At 38.6% G+C, this 13095-nt stretch overlaps 1 long non-coding RNA gene across 1 annotated transcript in view; it reads right to left on the bottom strand.

Annotated features, from left to right (window-relative positions):
• LOC129524235 (uncharacterized) overlaps positions 1–13095 on the bottom strand; it is a 131998-nt gene that overhangs the window by 43328 nt on the left and 75575 nt on the right. The window lies entirely within an intron of this gene.

Raw genomic sequence — 13095 nt, 5'->3', positions numbered from 1 at the left:
GAATTGGACCCTTTATGTTGACCAATGCCAGCTGCAGACGCTGCAGTTTTTGGCGTAGCTCATTGATTTGTTGAGCATACTTCTCAGATGTAATGGTTTTGCCAGGATTCAGAGAGCAGCGGTGGATCAGACCAGCAGCAGACCACCAAACACTGACCCTGACCTTTTTTTCGGTGCAAGTTTGGCTTTGCGAAGTGCTTTGGAGCTTCTTCTCAGTCCAGCCACTGAGCTGGTCATTGCTGGTTGCCATATATAAAATCCACTTTTTTTTTTTGACGGAGTATCGCTCTGTCGCCCAGGCTGGAGTGCAGTGGCACGATCTCGGCTCACTGCAAGCTCCCGCCTCCCAGGTTCATGCCATATTCTCCTGCCTCAGCCTGTAGCTGGGACTACAGGCACCGGCCACCACACCCGGCTAATTTTTTGTATTTTCAGTAGAGACGGGGTTTCACCGTGTTAGCCAGGACGGTCTTGATCTCCTGACCTCGTGATCTGCCCGCCTTGGCCTCCCAAAGTGCTGAGATTACAGGAGTGAGCCACCGCGCCCAGCCCCAAATCCACTTTTCATTGCACATCACAATCCGATTGCAAAATGGTTATTGTTGTTGCAGAGAATAAGAGAAGACAACACTTCAAAATGATGATTTTTTTGGATTTTTGCTCAGCTCACGAGGCACCCACTTATCAAGTTTTTCACCTTTCCAATTTGCTTCAGATGCCAAAAGACCATACAATGGTCTACATTGCGTTCTTTGGCAACTTCTCGTGTAGTTGTAAGATGATCAGCTTCAATGATTCCTCTCAATTGGTCTTTGTCAACTTCCAATGGCTGGTCACTATGCTCCTCATCTTCAAGGCTCTAGTCTCCTTTGCAAAACTTCTTGAAGAGTGACTGCACTGTATGTTCATTAGCAGTTCCTGGGCCAAAGGCGTTGGTGATGTTGCGGTTTGTCTCCGCTGCTTTATAACCCACTTTGAACTCGAATAAGAAAATTGCTCTAATCTGCTTTTTGTCTGATACTATTTCCATGGTCTAAAATAAACATAAAATAAACAATAAGCAATAAGTCCTTATCAAAAAATATAAATTGAGAAGTGTCCATTAAAATGATGTATAACATAACCACATTTATATAAGAACGTATTCCAATATCAAATGGCAAAGTCCCACCATGCAAACACTGCAATTACTTTTGCACTCATGTAATATATGTACGACCTTGATCAAGTCATCCAACTAGTTTGCTTTGGGTTCCTGAAGTAGATCCTGAAACAAAAACTTGAGCACAGGAATTTATTTGGAATTTGTTCTCAAATACGGAAGGAACTGAGGAAAGTAAGACAGAAGGGAGAGAAAGCAATAAAGAGGGTCCGAATGAGCCATTGCCACTGTAGGGGTTCAATCCTTCTGGGGACCATTTGAGTCACCGTGTAAACCTCAGACTTTTCCTGCCAAGGGAGAGGCCAGCTAGGATATTTATCCCCTGTCTCTTTTCTCTCACTGTGTGAGAGCTACCCTTGGCAGTTTCCAGCTTCTGGTCTGATGGGTTGAGAAGCACTTGAAGTAAACAGCTGTAAGCTTCAGGTGAACTCAGCAGCGAGCTTCGGGACATGGAGTGTGAAATTAACAGCATCTACTCTAGTAACCAATCACTGCCTGGGTTTCCTGATCTACAAAAAAAACTTATACCTTGCAGGACAGTTGTGGACATTAAAATTTTCTCATATTCATTTTTATTAAGAAGAAATGTTTACTCTAAATTCAGGGATGTGGCAGAGTGCTAAAAGCATGCAGCAGCAGTATGATTCTCATAGCACACGAATCCTATGACCTGGGAAGCAGGAGTTATAAGCCTGCCTTGTCTTCAGAATCTCCTTTGAATAGGCTCCAAGAGAGGATTTTGATAAGGATGTGATGAAAGAGGCCAAGTAATAAAGTTTGGGTTTATTGCAAATGTTTATTTAACTCAGACACTTCAAAAGCATTTTTTGGAGAAACAAGTTAGCTAAATCAACATCCCTGACCTATATCAGGATCCTCGCCTAGGGTACTGAATTTAGTTAGAGCATTTGCTAACCTAAGGCTCACATGGGAGGACACCTGTTTAAGAAAATTTGACAGTCTAATGCCAAGTTTCAAGGCTGCCTTTTCCTTGGTGTAGGAGGGGACACCTGAAGTAAAATTGGTGAAGGGCAGTTGTTCTCAAACTTGAGCATGCATTAGGGTGACCTGGAAGGCTTATTAAAATACAAATTTCTGGGTTCCAACCCCAGAGTTTCTGATTTAGTAGGTCTACAATGCGGTCCAAGCATTGGCTTCTCTAACAAGTTCTCAGGTGATGCTGATGTCACTTGTCCTGGGAACACATTTTGAGAACAAATGGTTTAGAAGAAGCTAGAGCCATACAAATGAATGGGAGAAGCCAAGGGTGGGAGTACTCTGCTGAGAAATATGCTTAGAAATATGGTCAGACCCAAATTCAGCGTCAGCCTCTTCTGTTTGATCTTTGGAGAGCACTGCAAGTTCATCCTCCGAATGAACGTTTCTATTTACTTTTCGTCCAGAATTTTGACTTATTCCTACCCTAGCCCATAAATGCACTGCCTCCCTGGATTCCGACTAGACTTCTAGAAGAAGACTGAACTTGGAATCAAAAGGTGAACTTCACTAATAACTAGACTTTGCATGGAAGAAAGACAAAGACAAAGAAAAAGAGAAAGAAAGAAGAGAAGGAGTGAAAAGGAAAAGATAAAAGACAGGGAGAAAATAACATTATGAATCCCTATTGTGTTCCAAGATCTAGACTTTAAATTTTCACATACTTTAGAATGTTGAAGTCTCACAAATATTCAGCAACACATGTGTTATTATCTCCATCAGGAAACTGGAGCTTAAAGAGATTATGGAATTTGCCCAAGTAGGCAAGACTTATAAAATGCATAAGCAAGACTCAAACCTAAAAGTGTTTCATTGTAAGTCTATTGAAATTTCTACTGTTCTCTATCATCAGAAAAATTGTGTCACTCACTATAAAGGGATCATAAATGATTTGGAATTGGAAAGCAGAATCACATGGGCAAAACAGTGGTTGCCTCAAACGTTCAACAATTTTCGTATTTACAATCATGTTGTCTCTATAACTCTTCTTTCTTACTCTCTGAACTTGGGGGTAAATCTAGGATCTCTTTCATAGCATTGTAGTAAAAATGAGGTGAGACTAGGTAATCTCTCTGCCTTTGTATTTGCTAATCTCATGATCTGGGAGTAAGACTCTATTCTAGGTAGAAGCAATTATATTGCACATACCCCAGGAATGGTAGTTCCGATTCAAGAAGAGATCCCTCAATACAGGGCTTCTCAGAATGCTGAGAATGGGTCCAGGGAGGTGAACATGGGGCCACCAGCTTGACCAAAGTGGAAGCCTATGAGGCCATCACTTTTCCCTGAATGGGGCCGTGACATAGCCTGACAGCTTGAGAATTGATGGTATTCAACCTGGAGAAATGTTTCAGTATCCTAGTAAAATTTGCCTGTCCAGTGAAAAAATGCTGGAGATTTCAAGGTGGTCAGTTCTCCTGTACAATTTTTTAATTTCTACACAAATGTTTCTAAATTTCTCCATTTAAGCCAGGGCATTGGCAATATTTGCTATTATCAAATTTAGCTTGCAAAATGTAGAGTTCAAAAGAAGAGTGCAAGAAGGAAATTCCAAGGACAGCTTTCACTGAGAGATGAGGATGATTCCTAGTGGTTGCATTATCCAGATATGGGACGGTCTTGCCCAATTCCCCTTAAGTGGTATTAAATCTGATACTGGACATACACTTATAGGGCACATTATGAGGAAACAGGCAATGGGTCTGGGTAAGTGCATGTCTTTTCCACCTTCTAGTCTAGGCAGGCGTTTAAAACACTGGGATCTAGGATGAGTTATGAGTCAAGTAGAACATCCATCGTGACCATTTGGGATGCTTCAGCAACATCCTATTTGGTAAGCATGAGCCCAACATTATCCAGACTCTGAAAAGAGACTAGATTGAAACAAGAAAAGACCTCTTTGAACTTGTAAGTAAACACAAACTGCAGAAGTATACCTTTCCAGTATCAAGCAGTTTTTCTAAATACAAGCCACAACCAAATTTGAAAACTAAATCCTACATGATATTCAAATATGTGGTTCTTGACGTGGGCCAAAAGGGAAATTAAAAGGGCATAAAAGAGAATCCGAAGGTTGGGGATCAGCAGTGCTGTTTGTTTGAAGCTCATTTGCATAGAGAAAAAGATTTGACTACAAAGGCCCTCACACATGTAAACTAGAGCACCAATCTTATGAAAATCACATAATCTGATCTCACCCTGCTAATGTTTAAATCTGGACCCATCTTATTTATGTACATTATCTAGAAGAAGATAATTTTCAATATTTTAATGCTTGAGTTCTTCTACTGAAGAAGTTCTACATAGAAGGAGCTTACTGCTTAAGGCTGTGTCTCCTCTCCCGTAGGAAGCATTCTGCAACAAAGTTTTGTCATCTGAGATTGTGTGTGTGTGTGTGTGCATGTGTGTGTGTGCGTGCATGCACATGTATGGCAAAACTAGAGGAGGAAGTAAAATGCAGCCATATGAGAAGCTGAAGACCAAGAAGCCCAATGAGGCATCCCCAAACAGGTATAAAAAACAGATTGAGAAAGGGGTACAGGACCAAGAATCCAAAACCCAGGGAACAGGGAAGAAGGAAGAGGCTTCACAGTAGCCGTGCTTACTGTTGGGATTTGGAGGCAGGCGCACCAGTTCCCTACCTATACCACTTACAAGTCATATTAACTGACATAAAATACTCTGTTTCTCAGAACTTCTGCTTCCTTATTGGTAAAATAGTAAAAATAATACCTACATTATGGAGTTATTTTGAGATTGAACTGAGATAATATGTATACAATATTTGGGGAATTCCCTAGATCTAAATGCCTAATTATTGTGGGCTAGTGTTATTGGGAGGAAACACAGAGAGATCTGGGGCAAATGTCAACTAAATCCATTCTCTGAACTTTATGTGCCACTCAACATACATGGGATATCAGACTGCACAAAAAGGGTTGATAGCAGCAGTATAATATCACTGTGAGGCTTAAATAAAATTAGATAAAATTATATGCACACACAAAATTATATATAATTGTCTGGTATGTATCATTCAGCAATTCATAGCTCTTATTTTTATTAAGAAAATCTCTTTCACCCATGTTCCTTCCTAAGATTAATTAATGCTAGAAAATGCTGTTGTCATGAATATGAAAGTCACCAAAGGGAAAATAATAAGTCAGTAATAAACATGGGGAAAAGTCCAATATAAAAATATGAATTAAAACAATAACATTTTTTACATAATGTAACATGGGTATTTTTATTTTAATGGTAAGTCCTGATGATGCAGAGGATTCAATAAAGTAAGCTTGGTTATACATAACTGTTGGGAATGTAGATGAGAATGAGCCCCTTTAGAAAGTTATTTGGTAGTATATAATAAAAACCTTCAAGTGTTCAAAACCTCTACTCAATAATTCCTTTTCTTAAAGACCAACCTATGGAAATAATTTAAAACACAAGGGAAAATGTATGCCTGTGCTTCCCTGTAGTATTTTTTCCAAGACAAACATTGGGAAAACCTTAAATAGTTAATAGAGGAGGGATGTTTGCTTATGTAACTTCTACTTTGGAATATTTACTCAGTGAAATGTTATATAGCCATTAAAAATAATGCCAATACAGAGTTTAAAATAACGTATTAAAAGCTTACAATGTCATGCTAAGGATAAAAACAAGATATAAAATTGTTTAAACAGCAGAGTCAGTATATAAAACAACTCATTAAAAACTGAGAGACAATATACTGATTTCATAATGATTATCTAAAGATGATTGTTAATTTTCTTTATGTTTTTCTGTATTGCAATTTTTAAAAATAATAATCATGCATTTTTTAATAATAGTGATAAAAATCCAACGTCTTTAAACATTCCAATTACCAAATTCTCTAGTATAGGATTCAGAAACTATAGCGCAGGAGTCAAATCCAACCTGGTACCTGCTTTTGTAAATAAAGTTTTACTAGAATTACAGCTGTTCTCATTCATTTATGTATTGTTTATGGCTGCTTTTTCACTAATATGGCATAGTCATGTCATTGTGATAGAGGATGTATGGACCACAAAACCCAAAATATTTGCTATCTGACTTTCTACGAATCTTTAAAGTGGATGCTATTTAAGCTCAGAAGACATTTCAACATCCTAATAGAAAGTATCTGTCAAATAATAAAATAACTGGTGATTTTGAAATGGCTGGGCTTTTTTTTCCCTACAATTTTATAACTTCTACACAGATAACTCCCTATTTCTCCATTTAAGTCAGGGCACCAGCAATATTTGCTAATACTAATTTTAGCTGGGCTGTGGAATCAAAAGAAAAGTACAAGATGGGAGCTCCAAGGACAGCTTTCACTGCAGGATGACGATGATTCTTAGCTGTTAAATTATCCAGACATGGAACAGTCTTGTGCAGGCGTCTTCTTACTCTTTGGGTGATATTAAATCTGATGCTGAACAATTAGAGGGCATATTATGGGGAAACAGGTAGTGGGACTGGGTAAGTGCTGAGTTCTTTCCACCTTGAAGTCTGGGCAGAGTGGCTGAAAAACTGGACATTGGGATGAGATATGAGTCAAGCGGAGAATATGTCATGACCATCTGGGATACCTAAGTTACTTAACTTGGGCCACATCCCCACTACTCCATTCTGCATCATCTATTTACAAACTACCAGGGACCGGGAACTCATCCTTTCTAAGGTACTTCATTCCACAACTGTTTATTTTTTTAAATTTAGAAGTACCGAAGGGCTTACCTTATGTATCTGCGCACCCTTTGACCCTTGGCATTATCTTGGGAGGTTCCAATAGATTTCTCTTCTCACTTCTAGTGATTAAAGTCCAGTTAGGTTCCTTTGCGTCATCTCCTTTCTCCCTGTAGCTTGGCCTGTGGGGTCTGCACTGGCACTTAGAGGCATATGGGAAGAAAGATGTGAATGGTCCTTATCCATTGGTGTTTCTGCCTCTTCTCCACTGGTCTTCATGGCCTTATTAAGATGGGATCCAGATTCTGGCTCTCTGGGGTGCCTATGTCAGCTCTCCTTCAGGCCTTGCGGGGCTTCCACAAGTGCCAGTTAAGTGTGACTTAACTGTGGATCTCTTTAATTGCTCAGGTTCCTCAGTTGGCTATGCATCTTATATCCTTTGATGCTGTGGTCCTCCGGCTCCAGACCACCATAGGTAGCCCTTTGTACTCAAGAGAGGTTCCTTTCTTCATTATCATTTGACCTGTGGGAATTCATACATTCTTGTCTCACCAAATTGTAAGGGTACAGATGCTTTCTCTGCCTCCTTGCCACTTTCCTTTCCTTCCCATCTGCACAGGTAGGCACCGGTGTGGAGCAAGCTGCCTATGCAGATATCCAATATCCATGTGTGGTTCGGAGCCACTCCCTCCTCTCTTGGCTTCAGAAAAGTACAGAACAACTTCACTGGACATTCTATTGGTCCAACTCAAGACTATGACAAATTTGCTCTTCCTTCTACTTCCACTCAAAGTGTCTTTTTACATTGATCGATATGGGAGGTGACTAGGTGCCCGGGCTGATTGTCAGAGACAGCAGAACTGCTGAAGTGCTTTTGAATGAACACCCAAGGAAGATTTCTGTGATTATTTGTAGCTCTATATAGATGTTTAGGGCACTAATGATTTCTTATCTTCAGCTTTGGGGTCTACTCACAATTTTGGAGCAACAGGCAAAGCCCAACTCAAGAGTCTGTTACATTGTCATTGACCAGCCTGATCACAGTTAGCTAGAGTATGTTCTGTGAAGTCCAGTCCCAGGAAATGTTTCTGCAAGAATCTCTCTCATGGAAAACACTATGAATAAAAAAGGCTTTGACGAGTCCTACAATTTATTTTCTTCATGTAAGAACTACCACTGTGTCCTAGTTTACAGTGTATACAACTTTTTCCTTTATATATTGCTCTCATTCATTCGTTTATTCATTCAACCATCCAAAATATATTGAGTACTTGCTCTACTCAAGGTATGAATTCAGTACATCTATTGGAAAAGTTATTTGTAATCTTATTCATTCCTCACAACAACCCTTTGAAATGGATATAGCAGATAATTTACTATTCTCATATTACACATGAGGGATCTGAAGTTCAGAAATATCGAATAATCTTTCCAAGGTTATGCAACTATTAAGAAAGTAGAGAGGCCAGGCACAGTGGCTCATGCCTGTAATTCCAGCACTTTGGGAGGGCGAGGCAGGCAGATAATGAGGTCAAGAGATTGAGACCATCCTGGCCAACATGATGAAACCCCATTGCTACTAAAAATACAAAAATTAGCTGGGCGTGGTGGTGCGCACCTGTAGTCTCAGCTACTCGGGAGGCTGAGGCAGGAGAATCGCTTGAACCTGGGAGGTGGAGGTTGCAGTGAGCTGAGATCATGCCACTGCACTCCAGCCTGGCAACCAAGCGAGACTCAGTCTCAAAAAAAAAAAAAAAAAAAGAAAAGAAAAGAAAAGATAGTAGAGACATCAGAAGAGGAGGGGAAGGAGCTGGAAATTAACTAGCATATTGTGAGATCCTAGACTTCATTACTACTCAAGAATGTTTAGGAACAAAGCAAATCTGAAAGGAAAGAAAGTATGGAGAAAAATTCTGAATTCTTAAACAAATTTGACAGTATGATTGAATGCTGGGACAACATCAGATTTTTAATATAATTTTGAGGTACCATTTTGCATGTTGTGGTGAGACAATTGAGTAAACACTGGCTGAGTCTTGCATCAGAATTATTTCTTTCTCTCTCTCTCTCTCTCTCTCTCTCTCCTCCACCCCCGCCCCCTTTCTCTATGTGTTTTAAATGCCAGAAGACTCACCTTGGGACATTGGTTGAACTGATGGACAAACAAAGGAATGACAACAAATAGACTTGTTTAACTAGCCAAACAACAAAAATAGACTGACTATGAATAATAGGGAACCAGTTGGTGTCAGCTTATTCTGAACTTGGTGAGAAACTTTGTCAAGTTATCCACCAGTCGTAAGAGAATTCCAGAAACCCTCTTTATTTGGAAGCATGAGTATTGGAACTGAGCAACAAGGGTTGAGTATGTTTGAAACTGGAAAATAAAGCTTCACACAGTACTAAATATAACTTCCTGCCAGGCAGGTATGGGCTGCTTGCCACATTTTGATAGTTGTCAGGATCCAAAAACCATGAAGAAGGCCAATGTTTTGATAACTAAAAGTACTTTCAAGACAAGCAAATTTGCCTTATTTAGGGGGAGATGAGGTTAGAAGGAATTAGTTAATTATCTCTCACTCCTAAACTTTCCAAATTTTAAATATAAAAGCTCATCATTTACTTTTGCATAACTAGAAACAAAGCCAAGATAATAAAATTACCTCTTATGTTCACAGCATACTTTTTCATAGAAAGACAACTTGGAAAATCCATTTACCAAGACAACTTAAATGTAGGTAAATAGAAACAAAGGAAAGTCCCATTACATCAAATGACATTGACCAAACAATGCCTCTTAGAACTTCTATTCCTGTTTTCTGTTAAGTTTCTTTTGGACAGTAACATCCTTGAGGGCAAGCAAAAGGTCTGTCTTCTTCCTTGTTTTATTCCCAGTGCCTGGTGATGTGCTCTGCACATGAATAAAGGAACTCTCAAATTCCTGTTCCCTGGTGACCACAAAGAGGTAATTACTCACTCTGAAAGTAGCAAAATGGGTGGTGTGATTGAACTACTTACATGTACAGGGTTAACTATAGGTAAATCCTAGCTCTAAGTATGAATACAAAGGATTCTGCTTTTCTCCATCACTAATGTTTGGCTCTCTTCACAGTGAAGGCAGGCAGGCTTTCTCAGAGGTTGGCAAATCTAAACAGTGGCAAAATTGTGAGGTTTGCTGTTTATTTTGGCTACATTTTTAATGTACTCCTTATGACCCAAGTACCTTTCTTTGGCGGCGGTGTTCTCCATCTCTCCAAGGTCTGAGAATTGCCCCACCTCACTAATTCTTGGAAAAATGGGTCCATTCAACTTCTCATTCCTTTAGAGCCTTATGGTTACAAGGGTGTCCCATAGGTACAGGAAATCATTAACATGACAGGCGACAATATCAGTAGAAAAAATGATCCAGACACATCAGGCTGAAATTTATCAAATGAAAAGGACCATAATGCCAAACATCTTGACTAAAAAATATTATAATTTGATCTCAATGCAGAAGATCAGGTTGGTTTGTAGATTATGTTTTTAACAAAAATCTAGAAGGAGGAGAGGTAAAGTGAGTATGTGACCACAAGCTGAGCCTGGAGTATAGTGTAACTTATTAAATATATGCAAGGGGGAGTCCCCGAAAGAAACACTCAAAGACCTCCAAATAAATCAATGATCATAGCTAGGAACATCTCAAGGAGACATGCTATGCCACATCCTACGTCATTTAAATTCTCTAAGCCTCAGGATTTCCATCTGAAAAGCAGAAATTGAAAAACCAACGGTGTCTTGTCCTCAGTGATATAATGATGATTAAATGTCTAATTACAAGTTGTTCTGATTATTAGTATTATTTTAACATTAATAAATTCAAAGTTTCATTTATCTGGGAATCCATTAAGGAGTATTAGAAGAATGAAGCTGGATATAGAAGTTCCAGTTTAATAAAATCATTTAGCAGAATATGTAAATTATAGATGTAAACGTATAATACAAGCTTAATGTACATCAAGCCAGTCTTTTTGGTTGATTAGGATTTCATCTGGCATTCAAGGTGCTTCGAATGGACCCCTATTTCTGCAACTTTGTTTTCAGCCATTTGCTGCCTATAGTTCATGTCCCAACAGCCATGATGCTTTTTGCCTTCAAGTCATTCCATCATCTGACCCCTCCATTCAAAATGTTTTTCTCTTACCCTTTTACCTGTTTATTTCTTCAAACCCACTACCCTCAAAGAGAAAACTACGTATTTACTCACTTCATAGTTGATGACTCTGTATGTTTCAGGCATGGAGAGTCTGAAATAATTTTAACTACAGGTTTTAGGTTGCTTTGCTGAAGGAATGCTACAAAACAGAGTTTCGGGATCTTAGAACAATTAAGATATAACTTCTCACCAGTGTGTGGGGGCCTGTGGAAACTGACTCAACATTTCCTGCAGGGAAACAGCATATTATTTCAGGGAGAGCCGTGAATGTAAATCTTGAGAGTATATTTCAGCCAGAGATTTTGAAGCACTTTAGGAACATGAATACCCTTATTCTTCTTATTCATAAAACACACATCTATTGATGCTGATCATAAAATCTCTTGTTAAGCATTCCTATGTACCCACACTCGCTGATGCATTTTCTCAATGGAGTCTAGCCTCCCTTGTGGTCTCCATTCTTGGGCTGTAACTCAGTAACCCTACCCTTTGGAGTGTGCTTTGGCCACCTTCAGGAACAGTGATTTCTCTGTTTAGATCAAGAGAGCATAATGAAACATTGTCTGCCACAATATCAAATGTGAAGTTTCTGCTAAACTAATTGCTGGGGAAAACATTTTGCCTTCATCAAGCAGGGCCTGAAGTCAGAAAAATCAAAATGGAAATGAGGGGTTGGCGAGGGTGGCCAGAGAATTTGAATGGACTAGGGGAAAGTTTTCCATAAACTGAAAAGCTTTGCCTGGGGGCTGAAATGAAGATAGTGTTTTGCTTGGTTCTACCATCTAGAAAGGAGAAGCTGACTAGGGCTAAAGAAAATTGAAGTCTAGACAAGACCACTCTTGCATTTACTAATATTGATTCTGTTTACTCATTTGCCAAATTATGATAATTCTAACTGTTGTGTGTACCAACTCTTAAACACATTTTATATAAAGTTCAGGTGAGACACAGAAATAGATATGAAAATGTAATAAAGAATAAAGCAGTGGTTTTCTTTTTTTTTTTTTTTTCACTATTAAATCCATTGTAAAGCAGTGATTTTCAAAGAAGTTGGTTTTGAAGTGCAGTTGAATTCCCATCAGGAGCTTTGTGTTAAAACGTATGCACCATTTCCTCCTTCCTTGTCCCCCATCCTCGTATTGAAAATTAAAATGATTAATTTGAAACTCTACATTCGAATATAGTGAGAAGACAGCGCTACAACAACAACGCACCTACACAAGTTAACATTTACTGAATATTTTATACGTACTAAGTACTGTGCTAAATCATTTACATACATTTCATCACTTAATTCTCATCACATCCTTAGTGGTTGTATACCATTGTCCTCTTTTCACAAATGAATAAGCTGAGCCAATGAGGAAGTATGTTTAATTCACTATCTCTCTTATAAAGAACTACTCTCTATACTTCAACAAAGGAGGGAAAAAAATCACATAATATACTTGAGATTTCATACTGGGCAATTACTCCAAGGGTAAAACTAAATATCTACCTTGTGTTACTCTTCTCATCTGTCAATTAAAGAACACTGAGAATTTTGCTTTACCACAACTTCTTCTTAGGAGTGGATCTGACTTTAGCTAAATTCAATGTTTAGAGAACTTAAGTTAATGCTTTAAAAGATACTGCAGTTATTTGGACTGGGAGCCTGTTGTCCCAATCTTAATAGTCTACATCTATAGACCATGTGATCTTCAATGGATTATTTAATCTCCCCGAGCCTTTGGGATTTTTTTTTCTATAACATAATAACAAGCTCAGATGAATGACCTCTAAGTTTTTATTTTTTTCTGTAATTAAAATTCTCTTTTAGAGAATTCATCTTCATGATCTAGATGTTAGGAACAATTCTGTCCCTCTTAAAGGATGATACTATAGTAGGATGGGGACCAGTAATAGCAAGGAGATTTCCAAGAATCTCCATCATGATCTTCCCAAGCAAGTGGTTTTCAGGTCTGCTTATATGTCAGTTGATCATAATAAAACAACCAAATAAGAATGATGGAATGTTTCAACAAGACAACAAAAGATGAAATAATAT

The sequence above is a fragment of the Gorilla gorilla genome, chromosome 7 (assembly GCF_029281585.2).
Source record: "Gorilla gorilla gorilla isolate KB3781 chromosome 7, NHGRI_mGorGor1-v2.1_pri, whole genome shotgun sequence".
NCBI classification, from domain to species: Eukaryota; Metazoa; Chordata; class Mammalia; order Primates; family Hominidae; genus Gorilla; species Gorilla gorilla.
The sequence above is the reverse complement of the archived record's forward strand: the minus strand, read 5'-3'. Positions and strand labels throughout refer to the sequence as shown.